Below are 21,259 nucleotides of genomic sequence, written 5' to 3'. Positions count from 1 at the left end.
CAAAATGCTTTCAAGGTACATAGACACGCATTTTTGTGAAGAAAATGATTTGTAAATTTTATGGAAGCTGTTGGCATGTTATGGGGAACCTGAGCTCACTCATGCACATGTCTAGACCAAAAGAAATGAACAGTCCATAGTGTGCATGACCATGGGGACTGTGTTATAAGTTAAGGTTAGTTCATTGGCCAAATGTTCTATAATCCATGCCTAAGCTTAGTCCGATCGGTAGACAGTAAAAAGGTTTCCAAAGAAAAATGTATTTATTCATGCATGGCATTGAAGTGCATTATTCATGAACATTAAAGGAAAGCATTACATGAATTATACTATGCATTATGATATGAACTGAATATGCTATGTTATATTACATTTATATTATTAATGTTTGGTACTTGTATAAGTAAATAAAATGCTTTCCAAGTTTAAGAATGTTATATAGGGTTAAATGATCGATACCCTTATTGAGTGATTAGTACTCATTTCCCTAGTTTCATGTTTTGTAGGTAATGGTTAAAGCTATAATGGCGAGCGGCAGTCAAGGAGGCTTGAGGGCATGCATGTTAAATTTTGTTATAATTAAACTTATGATGTTATATAAAGGATCTTGCTTTTGAATTTAATGTATATAGTTTAATGTTTATAATATAAATTTTATGAAATAATAAATATGTTTTGCTTATAAATGATGGGAGATATTTTAAATTTGCTTCCACTATTAAACAATTGATGTAGTTGTTTTTCTCTAAACCATACTTTTTCATATATAGTCATATTTCAATAGGTTGATTAAGAAAGTAATGTAAATGAGAGGAGAAGTTTTTATTTATTTATTTTCATATAGTACATGTTTGTAACCAAGATTTACGTTTCTAGTCGTGAATTTTCTAACTTTCCATCCTAATGGAATACTTAAGGGGTACCCAGCTAGAGAGGGTGTTACAGTATCCCAAAGAGACATCAAAATTTTCAAAAGAACTAACTTTATTAAACAAAATTAAACACAACAAAAAAATTAAAAAAAAAAAATGAAATGTTTCACATGAATTTTGGAAGGTCAAGACAATCAGTCTATGCAAAACAACCTAAGAGATCAATTTTCAATCTTGAATGACACAAAAACTCATTAGGAAGTTGTCAACTTAATGCAATCAAAACAACACTTTCTTAACCGCACACAAGAGAGATAAAGTCACAAGAGCTTGTCTAAGTGTGTGATAGTGTCCTCAAGGGAGATTAAATGACACATTGGTCAAATAATATTTTGCAAGAGAAACTCCCCCTTCCCTCATGCCCTACAACATTTTTCGCTTTTCTTTTTCAGCATAGAAGATAATGATTTGACGCTTTCCTTTTCACTTTGAATCAATGGGCAATTAACTCTCAAAACATAACCAAAATGTAGCTTTCACACTTGAAAGAAGGTAATCCTCTTAATGGCAGATTTTCCAAAGTATAGGGGTCTCTATAAATCAGAAAATTACTCAAAATAACTTTCACACTTCATGTAGGGTGGCTTTTCCATAATGGTGACAAGAATGGGCAATCAACTCATGTGAGATAAGGTCATTTATAGTGAGAGTCTCAATGGACGCAACATAACAGAGTTAGTACATATATAAGAGAAAATTAATGACATATAAAGTGCTAGCATAGATCAAGGAGTCTTGACAAACAAAAATAAAAGTAGCATGTTCATGCTTTATTCACCAACAAAAATGAAAAACTATTCAAGTTGAAGTAGTCCAATGGACTTCCTCAAGAAAACAGAAGTGTCATTGTCAAGTGCTTTTGTAAATAAATCAACCAATTGGGATTTTATGTTCACGTGAGCAAGTGCAATGATGTTCTCCTCAACTAACTCTCTAATGAAATGATGTCTTATATCAATTTGCTTAGTCCTAGAATGCTGGACTAGATTTTTAGAGATGTTAATGACACTCGTGTTGTCATAAAAAATGTCACACAATCTCGATCAACACCATAATCATTCAACATTTGCTTTAACCATAAAATTTGAGTGCAACAACTTCCTGTGGCAATGTACTCAGCCTCGATAGTGGATAAGGAAATTGTATTTTGCTTCTTGTTGTACCATGCGACAAGATTGTTTCCAAGGTAGAAACATCCTCTCGAAGTACTTTTTCAATCATCCAAACTTCCTGCCCAATCGACATCACTATATCCAATCAAGAAATTGTTAGAATCAAATGAGTACCAAAGACCAAAATCAAACATACCTGAAACATATTTCATAATTCTTTTCAATGCATTCAAGTGTAATTCAGATGGGTTAACTTGAAACCTAGCACAAATGCCAACCCTAAAACAAAGATCAGGTCGACTATCAGTCAAGTAGAGAAGGCTTCCTATCATGCTTCGATACATCTTAGTGTCTACCTTTTTACCATGTTCATCTCTGGACAGCTTAAGGGTAGCACTCATGGGGATTCTAGCATGCTTTGCACTCTCTAAACATAATTTTTCAACATGTTTCTAGCATACATAGATTGGGAAACAAACATGTCATTTTCCAATTGTTTGAAACATATTTAAATCTCCTACCATACTCATCTCAAACTCATTTTTCATCAAGCTAATGAATTCAAGTGCATATGAGTGAGATGTAGAGGCAAATACAATATCATCAACATAAATTTGTGCACACAAGTTTCACTGTTAACATGCTTGAAAAAGCATTACCTCGTTCATAGCTATGCTAAAGGAGGAAAGTTGTTAACCTTTCATACCAGGCTTATGCGGCTTGCTTCAATCTGCAAAGGGCTTTTTTCAATCCAAACACATGATTGAGTTTGTGGGGGTCTTGAAAGTCAATCGATTGTTCCACATACACTTCTTCCAAGAGCATCCAAGTCAACAAGGTGCTTTTGACATCCATTCGGAATAATTTGATCTTGAGGTAGCAGGCAATACAAGCAGCAAGTGGATTGACTCAAGTTAGGCAACAGAGGCGAAGGTTTCATCAAAATCAATTCCCTATACTTGAGTATACCCTTGGGCTACAAGCATAGCTTTGTTCCTGACAACATTACCAAACTCATCAGCTTTATTTTCAAAAATCCATTTGGTACCTATTATGTTGATTCCTTCAGGCCTCAGTACAAGAGTCTGCACATCATTTCTTTCAAATTGTTCTAATTCTTCATGCATAGCTTCAATCCAATTCTCATCTTCCAAAGCTTGCTTTGCATTCTTCGACTTTGCAAGGGCCATAAAACAAAGATGGTTAATTTCATTTTGATATTCTCCTTCTTGTAACCATTACCTCATTTGGATCTCCAATTACAATTGATGGAGGATGAGCTTTCTGTATCCACGTTGGTGGATCTTTTCTTCTTGGGTTCCTTTTTTGAGCAGTCTAATAAAAAAGATCAACAACCAGCTTGATCCCTTAATTTTGGAAAGACAAATAAAAGGGTGAATCTTTACAAGGAGCAGATCTTGTTGTTGTAGCAACATAAGTGGGTGGAAGCATGTTTGAAGAGAACTTAGATTCAGGCGATTCAGTTGTGTTCACACCATCTTGTGTGGGTACATCAGGAGCAGACATGTCTTGAATTTCACATTCTTGAGAATATTCTGAAAAGTCTTTTGCATCATTAAACACAACATTAATGGATTCTAAAAATTTTTTAGAACACATGTTATATATCCTAAATGCATGGCTATTGGAAGAATATCCAATGAAAACTCTTTCATCACTCCTAGAATCAAACTTACCTAAGTTTTCTCTATCATTCAAGATGTAATATTTGTATCCAAAAACATGAAAGTAAGAGAGATCAGGTTTCTTACCTTTCCATAACTCATAAGGAGTTTGAAGAGTACCTTTTTTGAGATACACTCTATTGGAAGTGTGACAAGCCGTGTTAATAACTTCAGCCCAATGTCTTGTAAAAAGCTTTTTAGCATTAAGCATTACCCTAGCCATTTCTTGTAGCACTCGGTTTTTCTTCTCCACCACACCATTTTTTTGAGGTGTTTTTGGGGAGAATTCATGGAAGATGCCCTGCAAATCACAAAAATTATCAAAATCAGCATTCTCAAATTCTTTAGCATGGTCTCTCCTAATTCTCACGATCTTTGTTGCCTTGGAACTTTTCTCGACAAGCAATCTCTTAGCCAATTTGTTGAAATGCATTAAAGGAGTCAGATATCTCACATAAAAAGCCAACCTAAGTAAACCTTGAAAAATCATCAACATAAACAAATAGTTTTGGTGGCTTTAACAAACATGTGTGCACCAAAATTCGATGTGCTAGGACTAGGACTAAAACCAAAGCCATTCCGATCTTCGAAAGATTTTCCTTGACCAAGGACTTCATCAAGCTTGAGAGAACCTGCATTCAACTTGTCAATAATGGCCTTAGCCTCAATTAGTTCAGTGGTTAGAACTAAAAATTTTTCGGACAAAGCTTTCTTTTGCTTCAACAAAGTTGCATTCTCAATTCCAAGAGATTGCAACTTCTTAACTGATTTTAGACATTGATCATACATCTTCTCATATGCTTCTTGTTACTGAGCATAGATTTCAATAGTGTTATCCGAAGACTCATTCTTACCATCTACTTAATTCAAGATGAAGGCAAGGACATTTTCATCATCAGCCGAATCATATTCATCACTCTCATCTTGCTCACTCTCGCTCAAAGTGGTAGCCATGCCCAAAGCCCTCACACTTTAAACACTTGATACCCTTATTTTTCTTTTCTCTATCTTTGGGAAATCTTTTTGAAAAGTTACCAGAGGTTTAATGGTCATAAGACTTTTTCACAAGAGGTTTTCAGCCATTTCCACTCTCAAAAGGCTTTTTCATGTTTTTCTTAAGAAACATAGCAAAGTTTTTTTTTGTAAGTAAAGCACAATTTTCATCATCCAAGCTACTAAAATCACAATTATCAAAGGAATCAGAATCAACCTCATATTTGAGAGCCAAACCTTTGCTCAGTTTTTGTTTATCACATCGTTTCATGTTCAGTTCAGAAGTTCGAAGAGAGCCAATGAGTTCATCAATGTCGATGGCATCCGCTTCACGATATTCTTCAATGGTGGTCACTTTTGACATAAACTTCCCGGGTAGAGAACAGAGAACTTTCTTGACAAGTTCAACATTAGAATACATTTTTCCCAAAGCAAAACATTCATTAGAAATATCAGAAACTCTACCGTAAAAGTTAGTGATAGTCTCATCATCATGCATGTTCAAATTTTCAAAATCAGTCACAAGTCTTCTTAGTCTATTTCATTTAACAACACTAGTGCCCTCATTTTTTTACTTATAGCCTATCCCAAGCATCCTTGGAACATTCACAATTGGCTATGACTTTCATTTGCTTAACATTAACAACATAAAACAAAGCATGTATGGCTTTAGAGTTATAGTTTGAAAGAGCTAACTAATTAGCAGTCCAACTAGTAACCACTTTTGGTCTTGACACCTCATTTTTAATAATAACTAGAGTTGTCCAACCATCCACAACCATGGACCATACTCTTTCATTGATTGATTGAGAAAGGCACGCGTCCTAGGTTTCCATGTATAGTAGTTAGGACCTTCTAACAAAGGTGGTCTATGAGTCGACCCTCCTTGATCAGTAAAGAAACTCATGACGAAAAAAACAATCAGACAATGTTAACATAGCAAATAGAAGTGCACACACAAACATGCAGCAGATCTAAAACAAAGCATAACAATGGATATATTTCGTCCAAACACAAGACCAAACAGATGCACATGAAACAAGCAAAATGGGTAAGGATCAATTGAAGCAACTTATCAAAACAAGCTCTAATACCACTTGTTAGAGTTGGTTAACTCACTTTGGTGCTAGGTACCCACTTTTAAGTGCAGCGGAATACTTTTACCAAGTTGATTAGGAGATTTTTTATTAGTACACATCAAACACAAATGCATAAAATAAAGAACATAGCCATATACATGGTTTGGCTAAAATCCACTTTTAGCATACATCCATAAGACTTTGTCCAGATCAAAGCAACCCACTAAGTCAAAAACACATTTCAAGACAGTGTTCAAAGTTGATCTAAAATACAGTAAAGAACTCCCTATTCAACTTTACACTTACCACCACACTCAGAATCTTTAATGCGTAATTGCTCCTTGGATCTTCTTCACACCGGGAACACACCGAACACAGTTTGAGAACCACACAAGCTTCAATCACTGATGACAAGCACCAGCACCAGCATCAACAAGGAACCACATTCCAACAACCATTCAAACAAGAAATGTAGGTAAGGATTTTGCACAAGAGAAATGAACCTTTGAAGAGAAAAATACTCTGAAGAAATTTCAGAGTACAAAGAAGAGTAAAATGTCTAAAGGTTAGATTCATAAACACAAGAAAGGATATAATATAAAGAGAGTTTCTTGCTCAACAATTTGTGGCACATCAAACAATAAAGGGCTGACCAATGTTTGTCCAAATAAGGAAATAATTCCTTCTTTTGGTTTAGACCACAAACAAATCAGGAAAAAGCAATTAACTTTATTCTCTAGGACCACATATGGATATTTTTACACTTGTAAAGAGGTCCTAAAAAGGAAGCAAAAAGATAAACAAATGTCTTTGCTATTTTATCATAAATGCAACTCATACAAGATTGCAAATATCTAAAGCGGGTGTGCAAACACAAACTATTGTGCACACACACTCGATATGAAATAAGCCAAAACATAAGTTTGGCAACCTGTGTGCACACATAACTGTTGTGCACACACAAGTCATAAGTTTGACAAAAATAAATATTCTACAAAATCTTTGGTTATCAAATTAGGAACATTTAGTATAAGATTTTGGTAAAAATTTATATAATCTTATTGATAGATATTAATTTTATGAAAGCAAATAATGAACTGCAAAATGAGATGATCTAAATAAAATAATGATATGAATTGCATCTCTACAATGTAAATCATATTGAATAGTTACAATAGGTTATGAATTTACATATGACAATTTTTTTTTTTTGGATTACTTGAAATATATATATATATCATATTGAATTTAGACAATTTTACATAGAAGCGTTCCAATTGAATTGATTTGGGTTTTTTTTTTTTTTTTTTTTTTGGGGGGGGGGGTAAGATTTCATATATAAGTTCTCTAAAAAGGGATATATTGCAAAATATAGACATCAAAATGTATTTACAATTCTTAATTAATATGTGTTTTAAGATATATATTGGTTCCATATATGTACGAAAAATTAATTATTAATAAATTTCCATATATTTTTATATATATTATGCAACCATTAAATTCAAACAAATCAAGGGTTATACACACACACACACACACACACACTTTTCGTAAAGTTGTATGAAAGTAACCTAATACACTACTAGATCGAAAAACCCCTTTCCTTGATAGAATGATTGATATATTTTCTTGACCGTTCTAAAAAAATGTCAAGAATTGTAATTCTTGACAGATTCTTGACAATTTATGAACTGTCAAGAATTTGAAATAATCCTTGACTATTTTAGATGATCCTTGACAGTTATTAACTATCAAGGAATTGGTTAAAAATAAATTTTGTGAATCTTGTTCTTGACTGTTGTAGTCTCAATCCTTGACAGTTTTTAACTATCAAGGATTAAGTATATAAAAAATAAAACAAAAGACAAAAAAAAAATTTGCCTAAAACTTTTGCCACCCATTTTTCATTAATTATTCCCACAATTTTTTCCTTAAAACTTATGCTTACTCGCTATTTCACTCATTTGTACAAACCCTCATAGTTGACTTCCTTCCGGCACTGGAAAAAAAGTTCTCGTTTCTACTACTCTTGTTCAGTAGACGATAACTCGCTCACTGACTTTGGTGCTTAGTCCATGCCTATTCCAATAAAGATTGTTAACTTCACTGAATTCTTGGCGAGGCATATCCTGAACACTCAAATGTAGGGATGTTTAGAAAAATGTAGAAACTAAACCAAACTAGTTTTCCTTTTATCCGAAAAACCGATTCGGTTTTGGTCCACAGAAATACAAAAAAACAAATTTATGATTTTATTAAAAAAAAAGTAAACAATTTTTCCTTGAAATTTAAGAAGTAAACAAATTAAAAAATCCCTAAATCCTTACAATTAAAGAAAGATAAAACCCCAAACCTGGCTTCAGGGTAAATAAAAAAAAGAGTAAACAATTTTGCCCGAGAATTGTTTGAATCCTAAAAAATAAAAAGTGTAAACCCAATTATACAAAATTCCCAAACAAATTTTACCCTAAGACGCAAAACACTGTCCACTTCTCCACTCCGTTTGCATCTTGTTCTTCATTGTTTCCCTGAAATTTGTTCTTCTCCAATTGTCCTTGTCAGTTTGACTATCATCCATTGAACCTCCTCTGTTCTCAATCTTGTCAAAGCCGGCTTCTACGCCAAACACTCTTACAACAGCCGGCAGCCACTCTTTGTTAGTCCTCTGTAAAAGGTATTTCAGTCTTCTTCAATTTGTTTCTACCCATTTGTTTCTTTAATTTGTTTGTGGATGTGTTGATTCTCGGCTACTTAATATAATCTTGTCATTTGATTTGCATTCATGGTGTCTCACAATCTCAACAAGCAAGTCAAAGAACAGTATGCAGCCTATCTCTCGTAATTAATTCTCCAATTCTTTCACCATTTCATCTAATTTTTTCTTCTTTTATTCTCTTCTCTTCATATTCGTCAGCAATATGATTGGATCTTCTTTTACCAAAATCTTTGTGCTTTTAGGGGCAGCTTATTAAAAAGACATTTGGAGTTAAAATTTAATTAAAAGGCTATGTAGTTTGTAAATGTTAACTAAATAGCCTTATTTTTTATTAAGCTTAATTAAATATGATTAGGGGTTAATTAGGATTAATGAATAATTGTGTAATCTTTTAAAAATTATAATATGTCCCCAAAGAGTCAAAATTCTTGCAAATAAACCCAAACACCTTCTTCTTCTTCCTCCCGCCACGTTAACGCATTCCTCTGCCATTAACATCTTCTCCAACACAGATCCTTTTCCTCCTCCTCCTCCTCCTAACATTTCGTTTAGGTATGTGTATCTCCCTTTCGATTTCATATTTCGATTTACAAAGATCTGGGTTATGATTTTGATTTAGTTGTTTAGGTTGTTGGGCTATGTTTGATGTAATGGAAGTTGAAAGGAGTGAAATATGTTGAAAATTTGTTCTGGGTATGTGTTCTGGGTATGATGGATCGATTGTAGGTGGAGATGACTGAAAATGTGTTATGGGTATGATGGATCGCTTAAGCTATCTGGTGTATCGCTTAAGCGATCTGGTATATCTGGTAATGCAGCAGATAGATCGCTTAAGCGATCAGGTATGTGGCATAAGATTGCTTAAGCGATCTGCTAAAAGTCTAGTGTATAGGAGCAGATCACTTAAACGATCAGTAAATGACATAAGATCGCTTAAACGATCATGGTTATTTATACTGGATCGCTTAAGCGATACACCAGATCATATAAGCGATTGTGCAGATTCTTTTTAAAATATTTGAACCCTTAGTACAACATTTAAGAATATTTTTTTTCTTACATTACAAGTAGTTGGCTATTATTACACATGGGACAAGTTGTTTTGGGTGTTGAATATTTTGGTGAGTAGGTGGAGGAAGAAAGTAGCTGGAAGTGGATTGGGAAGAGCAAAGAAGTTATACCAATTGCTGTGAGCACAGAGATTAGTTTTGATGAGTCTATTGATGAAATAATTAGAAGAGGTAATTTGAGTTGCTCGCGTAGTGATATAGTTGTGAAGTATGTTTTAAGCAGAGTTCCTGAACGTTATAAGGTACCTTCTGCTATATTAAAGTCGGATGAAAGTGTGAAGTTATATATGATTGATGTGGCCGATAATGGTTCGAGGCCGATTTTAAGGGTTTCTTTTATAGAAAAACCGTTGGAAGTTAGTTCAAAGGAAGGGGATAACAAGGAAGTAGGCAGAGATTTGCCTGGTTTTAATTTGAACTACGAGGCCATTGATTTGTTAGTTGAAAAATCAAGAGTAGATAGTGAATTGGGTGGTGAGGAGGACACTATAGAAGAGGTGGTGATGGGGGGAAAAATGAAAATGTTGAGGAGGAGGACCCCGTAGATGTTCCCACAGATGTAGAGATTCCTTTAAATACAAATTATGCAGAAGGCGTAGATTGTGAGGAAGAGAACACTATGGTCATTTATACAGGTTCAGAGGGGGCAATTAGAGGTAGTAGTGAATTAGCTCATGTTTTTACGGATGGATCGGAGTTGCGCGTAGGATATTTATTTGACAACAAAGAAGAAGTGGTGAGGAAGCTAAAACTTGTTGCCGTGAGAGGTAATTTTGAGTTCATCACCAAAAAGTCAAATTCATTGGCTGTGACGGTTGCATGTCATGACTGAAAGTGCAAGTGGCGGGTTTATTGTAGAAGGTTGGCAGAGTCAGAAAAATTTATTCTTAGCACATATACCCGTGAGCACACATGTGGTTTGGGACATATTTCAGGTGAGCATCGACAAGCATCTGCTGATGTTATTGGACAATTTGTCAAAAGTCGGTTTGTTAAAGGGAAATGTCCATCTCCTAAAGACATTCAGAGACTTGTGCGCACAGAGTTGGGATGTGCTATTAGTTCTAAAAATGCTGGAAAGGGAGACAACATGCACAAGATTTTGTGAGGGGCATGCCGGAGCATTGGTACGCAGTATTAGAAACGTACCATTATATGCTTGAGTTAACAAACCAAGGTAGCAAGACGACTTTGAAGTGGGACATGAATATGATGTTTAAATATTTTTTTGTTGCTTACGATTCTTCTATAAGGGGTTTTGTAAACATGAAAAAGGTTTTACCTGTCGATGGTTGCTTTCTGACGGGAAAGTATAGAGGTACATTATTGGTGGCCACTGTACAGGACAACGAGAATCACACATATCCTGTTGCATGGTGTGTGGTTGACTTTGAGAATGACGAGTTGTGGACTTGGTTTTTTTAGAAATTACGTATGATAGTTCCTAACAGTGATGAGTTGTGCATAATATCCGATAGGCATAACTCTATAAAGAAGGGGATTGCCACTATTTACCGTCAAGCACATCACGAATTCTATATGAGGCACCTTGGTGAGAACATAAAACAAAAGTTTAAGTGTGCTGGCCTCCTTCAGACATACTACATGGTAGCAAAAGCTTATCGGGTTGATGAGTTTGAGGAGCACTTCTAGCAAATCCGAATCAAGGATGATAGAGTTGCTAAGTATCTTGAGCATGATGTTGGTTTCGAGCGATAGAGCAGAGCTTACTTTCCTGGAAGAAGGTTTGATGTCATGACCATGAATATAGCGAAGTCCATAAATTCGAAGTTGTTAATAGAAAGAGAGTTTCCAATAGTTGCACTTTTTGATGCACTCCAGAGGACATTATCACGGTGGTTCCATGAGCGTCGTACGGAGTCAGATAATTTTACTACAACCCTTGTTCCATCAGCTGAAAAATTATTGCGAGAACGTATGGAACTGTCAAATGCACTATTTGCCTATCCTCTTAATGCTCAAGAGTTCACTGTGCGTGGTTATGGTCCGGATGCCCTAGTTAACCTTGTTAGTAAAACTTGCAGCTGTAAAGTGCTTGACATTCAACGTTTACCTTGTCCTCATGCACTAGCAGCACTGAAACACCAACGAAAGCCGGATTTTGGTTCAAGAATTTACATGGAACTTTGCTTCCCTCTCTATATGGCAGATCACTACATGCTAGCTTATTCAGAAACAATATATCAAGTGCTTCCAGAAGAGCAGTGGGTAGTGCCGCTAGAGTTGGCTGACATTATCATCCATCTGCCATTCAAGAAGACAGTAAAGGGGAGAAAAAGAGATAAGCGTATTCCATCAGCCTCTGAGGTTCCCGGGAAGATGAATAAGTGCTCAATTTGCAAGCAACCTAGCCACAAGAGAAGCAATTGCCAGAAGTAATCACATGTAGATCCAGAAAATTAGGTTCGAAGAAAGATGAAATTCAGGGAGTTGCGAAGGCCAACCGTTGATGAGTTATTGTTTCCAATTATTGATGTTTTAAATTTTATTGTTACCTTTAATAAATCATTCTTTATATTTCTTGTTACGTGGCCTAAATATTTGTTGATGATTTTAGTTTGGAATTAGGTTGTCAAATTGAGGAGAAAGTATGGAATTAATACGTGTTTGAATTTTAGTTTGTCAAAATTCAGGAGAAAAGCTGGAAAAGTATATATTGCCCATGATCGCTTAAGCGACTAAATATATTGCTTAAGCGACAAAGGGTTTTTCAAACAGGATCGCTTAAGCAATATCACGGATCGCTTAATCAACCAACAAAAAATTTTAAAATTTAACAAATATGCCCCTACCTACCCACGGTGCCAGATTCCGGCCACCACCGTCGGAATCCTACTGGGAAAGGGCTTTAGGACGCACAACGGTCGGATCAGGCGAATAGGGCATCGATATGGCATTTTCCGGCCAGATCGACCACGGATGTGACCGAAAAAGGCCAGATCATGGCCAGATCTGGCCGTCGATGGACGAAAAAGTCCACATCTGGCCATCTACGACTACCAAATATATGGCTATCATTTTCGGTCAACGATGCCCAAGATTTGGTCGTCATTGACCGTCAACATTGGCCATTTTTTTGAAAGTCGATGACGGCCAGATGTGGCCTTTTCCAGCCAAATCCACAGTGGATTTGGCCGAAAAATTTCACATCTGTGAATTATCGACAATTTTCGATCATTTGTAGCCGTCGGTGGTAGCTGGAATCTGGGAAGTTGGGTGGGTGGGGGTGTTTTTGTTAATTTTTAAACTTTTTCAGGCTGTATTAATGAAATTAATTCACTTAATGGGTGTAAAGTTAATTAAAAAAATACTAATATTTCTAAATAATTAAACAAGAAATATTTTGGGAATAGGATTTGTAATATTTATAGGAATATTCAACCAAATGCACCCTTTATGTTATGACCAAAGAAGAAGAACATATGTTTACTAAGATTCCATGGTTACCTTTGAAATATAATAACAGTCATGGTCCACTGAACGAATCGTAAACCCTATATGTTTAGCATAGACATAAACATTCTACACTTTATATGTTTCATACTGACATAAAAGAACTATATGTTTAATATAAATATAATAACGGTCATAGTCCATTGAACGAATCGTAAACCCCATATGTTTAGCATAGATGTAAACATTCTACACCTTATATGTTTCATACTGACGTAAAAGAACTATATGTTTAATATAAATATAATAACGATCATAGTCCACTGAACGAATCGTAAACCCTATATGTTTAGCATATACGTAAATATTTTACATCTTATATGTTTCATACTAACATAAAAGAACTATATGTTTAATATATATATAATAACGGTCATAGTCCACTGAAAGAATTGTAAACCCTATATGTTTAGCATAGCGTTAATCGCTTAACCGATGCTCTAAAATACAATAAATAATATCCGAATACATAGGATCACTTAAGCGATCTTCTGTATTTACATAGTGGGTTAAGAGATCCGTCTGTATCGCTTAAGCGATTCTTTGCTTTTACTCCTGGTCGCTTAAGCGATCGGTAATCGCTTAAGCGATCTAGTCCGCGGCAGATGCCCAAATCGAAAATCGCTTAAGCTATCCATTTGTATTGCTTAAGCGATTTTCGTAAAAGACTCTTGATCGCTTAAGCGATCTTGGCCAAGGCAGAATGAATATCTGCCCAGATCTATGATTGCTTAAGCGATCCATTTGTATCGCTTAAGTGATTTTTGTAAAAGACTCTTGGTCGCTTAAGCGATCTTGTCCGAGGCAGAATGAATATCTACCCAGATCTATGATCGCTTAAGCCATCTTATGTATCGCTTAAGCGATTCTTCCTAAAAGAGTCTTTGTCGCTTAAGCAATTTGGGATCGCTTAAGCGATATTTTCCAGGGCAGAATGAACATCTGCCCAGATGGCTAATCGCTTAAGTGATCTTATGTATCGCTTAAGCGATGCTTCGTAATAGACTTTTGGTCGCTTAAGTGATTTGAGATCACTTAAGCGATCATATTTGGAAAAGTCTTGGTCGTTTAAGAGATATATGTGGTCGGTCATATACGTAATTGTTTGGTACCATGTTTTTCTTTAAGTTAATTAATTTTTAAATGACTTTGATTGGGAAACATTTGTACATCACTCATTTCCCTCCCAAATCCGAAAAGAATTTGTATCGCAAAATTAAGTAATTTATATCAACCTAATTCATCACAAATCAAAATATAAGAGACATCAATGTAACCTGTTTATCGAAACACAAAATAAAAAATAGGCATGGGATGTTGTAAATATCTAAATATTTTGACAATCTAACCATTATCCCTAACTTTGGTGAATCAAATAATCACACCAGTACATCACACGTTGTGGTGATACACAAAATGAAACAAAACGCTAAAAAACCATTATCCAACCTGGGCGAAGCAAATGATCACACCATACATAGTAAATTCAAACTGCTAATGAGATATCTTATATGGACAGAAAAAAATATCTCCCAAATGTTAGATCCAATTCTTTACAATGATTCTACAGGCACAAAGCTTTTGGCTGCCACAAGAAGAGCTACAACACAATGCGATCTGGACTTGAGAATTTCCTATACACTGCCTTTAATTTACTTTTTGATGCCAAAGAGTTTACAAAGAGTTTAATGTCACTAACACCTTTGCACAATCCCTTTATTGCAGATGCCTCCTCTTACCAACCAGCCTTTGAGAAGTTTTCGAATTCTGTTTGCTAGCAACCTGTCTGAGATCATTGTTTGGTACCATGCCTTCCCAGCAGTCTTTATTACAGATACCTAATCTTGCCAACTAGCCTTTGAGAAGTTTCCTCTCATTGTTTGCCAGGAACCTGCAAAATTATCCGACACACATCTGTAGACACGTCAACTTTTGTAAATAAAAAAAAATACGTAAAAAAGTTACAGAGTGGGTAGGTGAAAGTTCACTCAGTCCATCTCTTTTGGTAAAGCTCCATATAAGCATAACACCTGAAACATCAGCACCACAACCCAAGTATCAACATCAACATCACATAAACTACAAAATTCAAAGTCCAACTTTCATACCTTTTAATTGGGTTCTGCTCACTCAAAACAGATCCATCTGCCCATGGAAGCAGTCGACAGCCCAGCCATCCTAATAGTGTCTCATTGTTTCTTTTTTCAAGTCGTCCATCGGGGTGTTGGTCATGTCGAACTCAATAAATTTCAGGGTATATGCCCCACATTCAGCACTATAATAGGAAGAAGACATTAGCATTAGAATAAACTTATAGAATAATTGTATTATGTAAGTTAGTTTTATACAAAATTTACCTTGACTCATTTATTGGGCCGGTAGAGCGCTTAATTGGCCACTTTTTGGTTAGTACTTGATCACCCAAGCGCCCAAACATCCCGCTATCATGCAACAGCCGCGGGAACAACCTGGACAGTGGCTCTAACTCGACCTCCAACTGCTTGTCTCGACAAATAGTTGGGTTGCAGTCAAAGATCTTCAGCAACCCCTCCTCTAGATGCGCGATGACTGTTATCTAGTGCATCTGTTTGACGAGGATAATGCAGTACACTCTTTTAACAAAGGCCCAACCGTGGCCATATTTGGGCCAATCCTCCCATATATACTGCATAATCCTGTCATCAAAATGAAAATCATCAGGGATGTAGTCCAACTGTTGTGGGGCCAATCTTTTTCGCTTCGATCCTTTTGCTGCACCACTAGCAACGACATTTTTAATTAAAGTGCGATATGCCGAAACAAGTGTTTGGCCAAACGCCACATCGGTGATGGCATAGTTGGGATACAATAGATCACCATCAGTAGTCTGTCGTAGCCTTATCAGTGCCAATATCTCATCGATGTATTGCATCAAATAAAAACAACAAGATAAGTATGGAAAACATAGGCAAAAATAAGGAAAATTAAGCGAAAATAATTCATCGAGTCCTCAAGCCACGTGCCCATCGTCAACAACTTCTCAAACCATTCTCGGGGATAATCCCCTGTCTTACACTTTATATGGGCATTACTTCTTGATCCATTGTAATAGGCATAGAAGAGTTTTTTCTTTTCCTCTATTGGCCTATACAAATCGACATTTGAGTACAATTTCCCTTGCCCACTTCCTCCCGTTTCCTCCAGTTTTACATCCCCGCTTCCTTCGCCTGCCACCTCGTCCTCCTCCATTATCACCGCCCCACTTCCTCCACCAACCTCCTCAACCTCCTCCATTTCTGGTTCTCCCTCCATTTGTTTCTTAATTTTCTTCTTCTTTACCTATGTCACTACCATGTAAAGCAATTTCACAAACTTGCTCTTTCGGCTTTCTCTTTTCAGCCCAGTTTGCACTTCAACCGCTTTTAATTCTCCACCAACTTCCTCCTCCATTGTACCAACTTCCTCCTCCACTGTACCAACTTTCTTTGCCAGCTTATGCACTTTCTCCTCCACTATTTTCATGCGCTCTTCCATCTTGTCAAACCTATCATAAACGGCTGTTGAAAGATGTGACATAGTCCTCTTCCGCTTCATCCCCAGTGGCGGTGAGAAAGGGACAGACGACTCCCTACAATAAGAAACAAAATCAATCAGATTGAAGCAACATTTTAAAGCAATTGCATATTCAAAAGCTTAATCCTTTAATCTTACCATAGTCGCTTCAATCTTAATGTCTATTTGGTCGTAGTCCCAATGGGTACACCTCTCGACATGCCACCGCAACATCCTAGGAAATTGCTATTACACATCCTAGGAAATTGCTATTACACATCCAAACTGTTGCTCCTTCCCCCAGCCTGAGCAAAGACAGGGATGACCTCATACATCCAAGCCTACATTGTTAAAAAACAGTCCATATCATAATTCAAACACATATATTATAAAAAATATAACAAAAAGCTATTAATATTTTATTGCATTGCCCATGGGAAGCCAAACAAATTGTAGGTTCTTGGTTTATCCTTCCCGACCCATTGGGCATGCTTTAACGCCATGTCTGGTTTTTTCAAGCTGTTGATGGTTCGCTCAAATGATATCCATCCCCACGGATAAGAATTAAAGAACTCTAAGTCGCTTGCAAACAACAACCAATCATTCTAAACAGCTTTTGTTGAGTCACCAGCAAATAAGATCGAATGTAAAAACAATAGCAAGCACACTTTTATCTTCTCTCCATCATTAAACCAAACTGTTTCTAGCCTTTCCTCTAAAACTTGTTCTATAATAGACTTTGCCCCCTACAAAACCTTCTTATGAAACCTTTTGGCTCTCTGACTCGTCCTTATTGCGTCTGCGTCTGCCTCTGCCTTATCTGGCACTTCCCCGCATCCTAAGCCCGTCACTAAGGCATACTCCATCATCCCAAACTGTAGTGGCTTTCTGTCCACCACGAACCACATTTCTTTTTTTTTTTAATTACATTTTACTGAGTGCAAGCAACATGTAATGCACTCCTTGCCCCCAAAATGCCTTTTTCCAATTTGTTCCAATTCTTAAAAATTGACCAAAACAAGTGTGACGGAAATCTCTTGCACCATGCCCTATTCCAGCTAAAATGTCCCTTATTCTATAAAAAAACATCCCAACTCTACCTCACCGTCACCCTTGCACGGAAGTAGGGTACCTTCTCACTTATAAGCTCCAACTCGTAGTCTCTACAGTTTACGGTCCGCACAATCTGCACAATCGATATAAACAAAATGTCAGCAACAAAAATAAACCAAAACAACTAATAAACAAAATATTAGCAATAAAAAATTACCACTGTAGTCGCTTAAGCGATTTTTGATCGCTTAAGAGATCTTGACTCTGCCTCGTGCAAGATCGCTTAAGCAATCTAAAATCGCTTAAGCGACCAAGAGTAAACTGAAAGAATCTCTTAAGCGATACAAAAGATCGCTTAAGCGATCTTATATCTGTGATTATGCCTCAACAAGATCGCTTAAGCGATCTGAAATCGCTTAAGCGACCAAGAGTAAACTGAAAGAATCTCTTAAGCGATACAAAAGATCGCTTAAGCAATCTTATATCTATGATTCTGCCTCAACAAGATCGCTTAAGCGATCTGAAATCGCTTAAGCGACCAAGAGTAAACTGAATCGATCACTTAAGCAATACAAAGGATCGCTTAAGCGATCATGAGTACGATCATGAGTAAAAGAGATTAATCGCTTAAGCGATACAAATGATCACTTAAGCGACAATACAAGCAATATTCCCAAAACAAATACGTACCCTTTCTTCGCCGGCCTCTTCCTCGTCGCCTGAATCCTCGGACGACTCCTCATAGCCTAAATTCTCGCCTGATTCCTCGTCTTCATAACCATTTGCCGATTCTTTCCTCTGTTCTTGTGCCGCCGTCGTGCCGCCGCCGTCTCCTCTGCCTGTGGACCACCTTCACTGATCGGATGATCCACCAGAGCAGCCATTGAACTGCTTGCGCCACCGGAATCTAGGATTCGAAGTGGCATTGAGTTTTCCTTCTCATTGTGAGTGTCAGCCATGGTTTTGGATTGAATTTGGTGTCAAAGTTTGCAGTTTCGATCGGAAATGTAGACTGTATCGCCGGAAATCGTACAGATTCTGTTTAGGGTTCAAGAAATCGATTTTAGGGTTCAAGAAATTGATCGGAAATCGCAACTATATCGCCAGAAATCGCGACTGTATTCCGTTTAGGGTTCAAGAAATTGATTTTAGGGTGCAAATTTGCAGGTTCGATCGGAAAAAATCGCAGTGTCTCCCTTTGATTCAAGAAATCGCTGTTGCCCTAATAAATTTCGATTAAGCGAGGTGAATAGGTGGGACTTGTTTTGATAAATTTCAAATTTTAAAAATTTCATTATTTATGATTCGGCCCACATATGTTTTAATCTTTTCATTTTAACCTATTTTACGTGTTTAATTAATCCTAACTATGCCACATCATCTTCTCTAAATTAAAAAAAAATAAAAAATATTTTCAAGGCCATTTTCTTAAATCGAAACTTGGGATGGCCGGATAGCTAAATTTTCTCGTGCTTTTAGCAATTGTACCTGTAAGTTGCACATTTTCTCTTTTAGATTTGTTCTCACTGCTTCATTCATTGCGTGATTTACATTTTATTTTGTTTTTAGACTTCAATACTTCTGCGACAGTCTTTCAACTCTTATCACTCAATTGGGAAATTAAATTTAAATTACCAAGCTTGTATAGAATCTCTGAACAAACCAGACCTTGTTTCACTAGACGAATTTTACCGTAACGAACTTCTTGACACCAACTCCATTGCCTTATCCACCATTTCCTTCCTCCACCACCGCAACCACCACCAGTGCCACCACTACCCACAACCTCTTTCATTATTTATGGACCTTTTTTTCTCTCCTCAAAGTCAACCCCTTTGCTATGCTGACCACCGATGATTTCTCCGCCAGCACCCCCTCTTGGACGCATAAGTTTCTTGGCTTTGCCGGCTTTACTCCTTCCCTCACTGTCGGACACTCTCAAATTGAGGGTTCAAGCGAATGTCAAACGATATGCCAGAAATTATGCTACTTTGTTTATTCTCCTCTTTGCCTGCTCCTTGTAAGAATCTTTATTCTCTTTCTCTCTGTTTGTGTTTGTATACATGTAGGTTCTTGTTTAGTTCCTTGTGGGTGTTGAGGAAAGTGGTTAATGTTTCAAAATTGTGTCTTCATGAGTAAAGTTTTCATTTTTTGGTAATTTTATCATTTCTGTCTTGGGTCTTAGAATGAGAAGATTGAAATTTAATGTTAATATGGCACCTTTCTTTCCTTTTTATGTTGATTTTTGTTTCTATTTATTCGTTTAGTTAGACTTTCTTTGTCTTGGTGATTCCAGGTACCAGATGCCGCTGGCTTTTCTTGGGTTGATCTCAAGTTTGGCGATTTGGGATTTGTTCAAGTTCTGTAGTGATAAAAGGAAATTTGATCGATATCTTGTGATTCGGCAAGTTCTGGTTCGTATTGTGCAATGTGGTGGGTTCTCATATCTTTCATAAATGGCTGCCTTCAATGAGAGAACTTGATGTGGTCTTCTCTTCATCATCATATGTTGATGCCATAGTAACTGTTATGGAACTTAATTTAGGACTTCATATCTGGTTCTGGTGTTGTGAAATATATGAAAAGTAACCATGTTTATGGGGCAGCTGAGGGCATAGTTAATGTTAGTGCATAACTTGCTTATTGGGATACAATATGGACTATTGTTCTTTGTGTTTTGATTAACAGTTAAAATTTTGTAGATTTTGGTTTTGTTAGAAAGAATGCTAGTGAAGTTTTGGTTAGGAAGTAAAGGACTTTAAAAATTAATATAATAGAAAGAATCCATAAAGCTAACTGAAACAAATGAGATGAGACAAGAAAATTATAGGTTCCATTAATCACTTCTTGAGAAAAAATCACACTTGAGGGGGAAGTATGTTATGTTCAAGTGTCAAAGTCGAGGACAGTCACAATCTAGAATAAATATTTTGGTTTGACAATTTTACTAAGAATTTTCTGACTACAAAATAAGCAAGAAAGGTTGTATACAGTAGCATTTTGCAGGAAATCATAGTTATGATTCATGATCCATTGGCTCTCATTATGGATTAGTGTAATATAACCTGAGAAGTTATTTATATGGTGTTAATATTTTCTTCATTAGCTATAGGTGCAAACTGGTCTTTGGTTCAATAACTTACACTTATCTCATAGTTATGATTTGGTGTCTTTCATTTTACATATATATTCTTTAATATATAAGTATAGATTATCTTCCTCTCAACTAATATATATATATATAAATTATGCTTAGATGGTGATTGAATATTTATACTCATAGGTGGAGTTTAATGAGGGTTTTTGAATTGCATGAACAAAGTTAGAAATCACTGCTAGTGTTTTACCTGCAGGTCTTGTTGACTCCTACTCATTTAGCTATTGTCATGGAATATGCGACTGGTAGCTAACTCTTTGCCAGAATATTGAGTGCTGATTGGTTTAGTGAAGATGAGGTTGTATTATGGAGCTTGCTTCAGGTCACTTATCTTTGGTTTAATGTGTATTGTTGTGATGCAAATTGATTTTCTTAATAATTTGTTTGTTGGCAAAACCCTTTTCACAACAGGCAAGGTTTTTCTTCCAACAGCTAATATCTGGCTTCAGCTACT

General features: G+C 36.3%; 1 pseudogene; it reads left to right on the top strand.

The window, feature by feature from the left end:
- The first annotated feature begins 10,856 nt into the window (after positions 1-10,856).
- On the top strand, positions 10,857-21,054 carry LOC116110511 (annotated as a pseudogene).
- Positions 21,055-21,259: the final 205 nt, after the last annotated feature.

The sequence above is a fragment of the Pistacia vera genome, unplaced genomic scaffold (genome assembly GCF_008641045.1).
Source record: "Pistacia vera cultivar Batoury unplaced genomic scaffold, PisVer_v2 Contig604, whole genome shotgun sequence".
In the NCBI taxonomy this organism is placed as follows: domain Eukaryota; kingdom Viridiplantae; phylum Streptophyta; class Magnoliopsida; order Sapindales; family Anacardiaceae; genus Pistacia; species Pistacia vera.
This window is presented reverse-complemented; position numbering and strand designations above follow the sequence as displayed.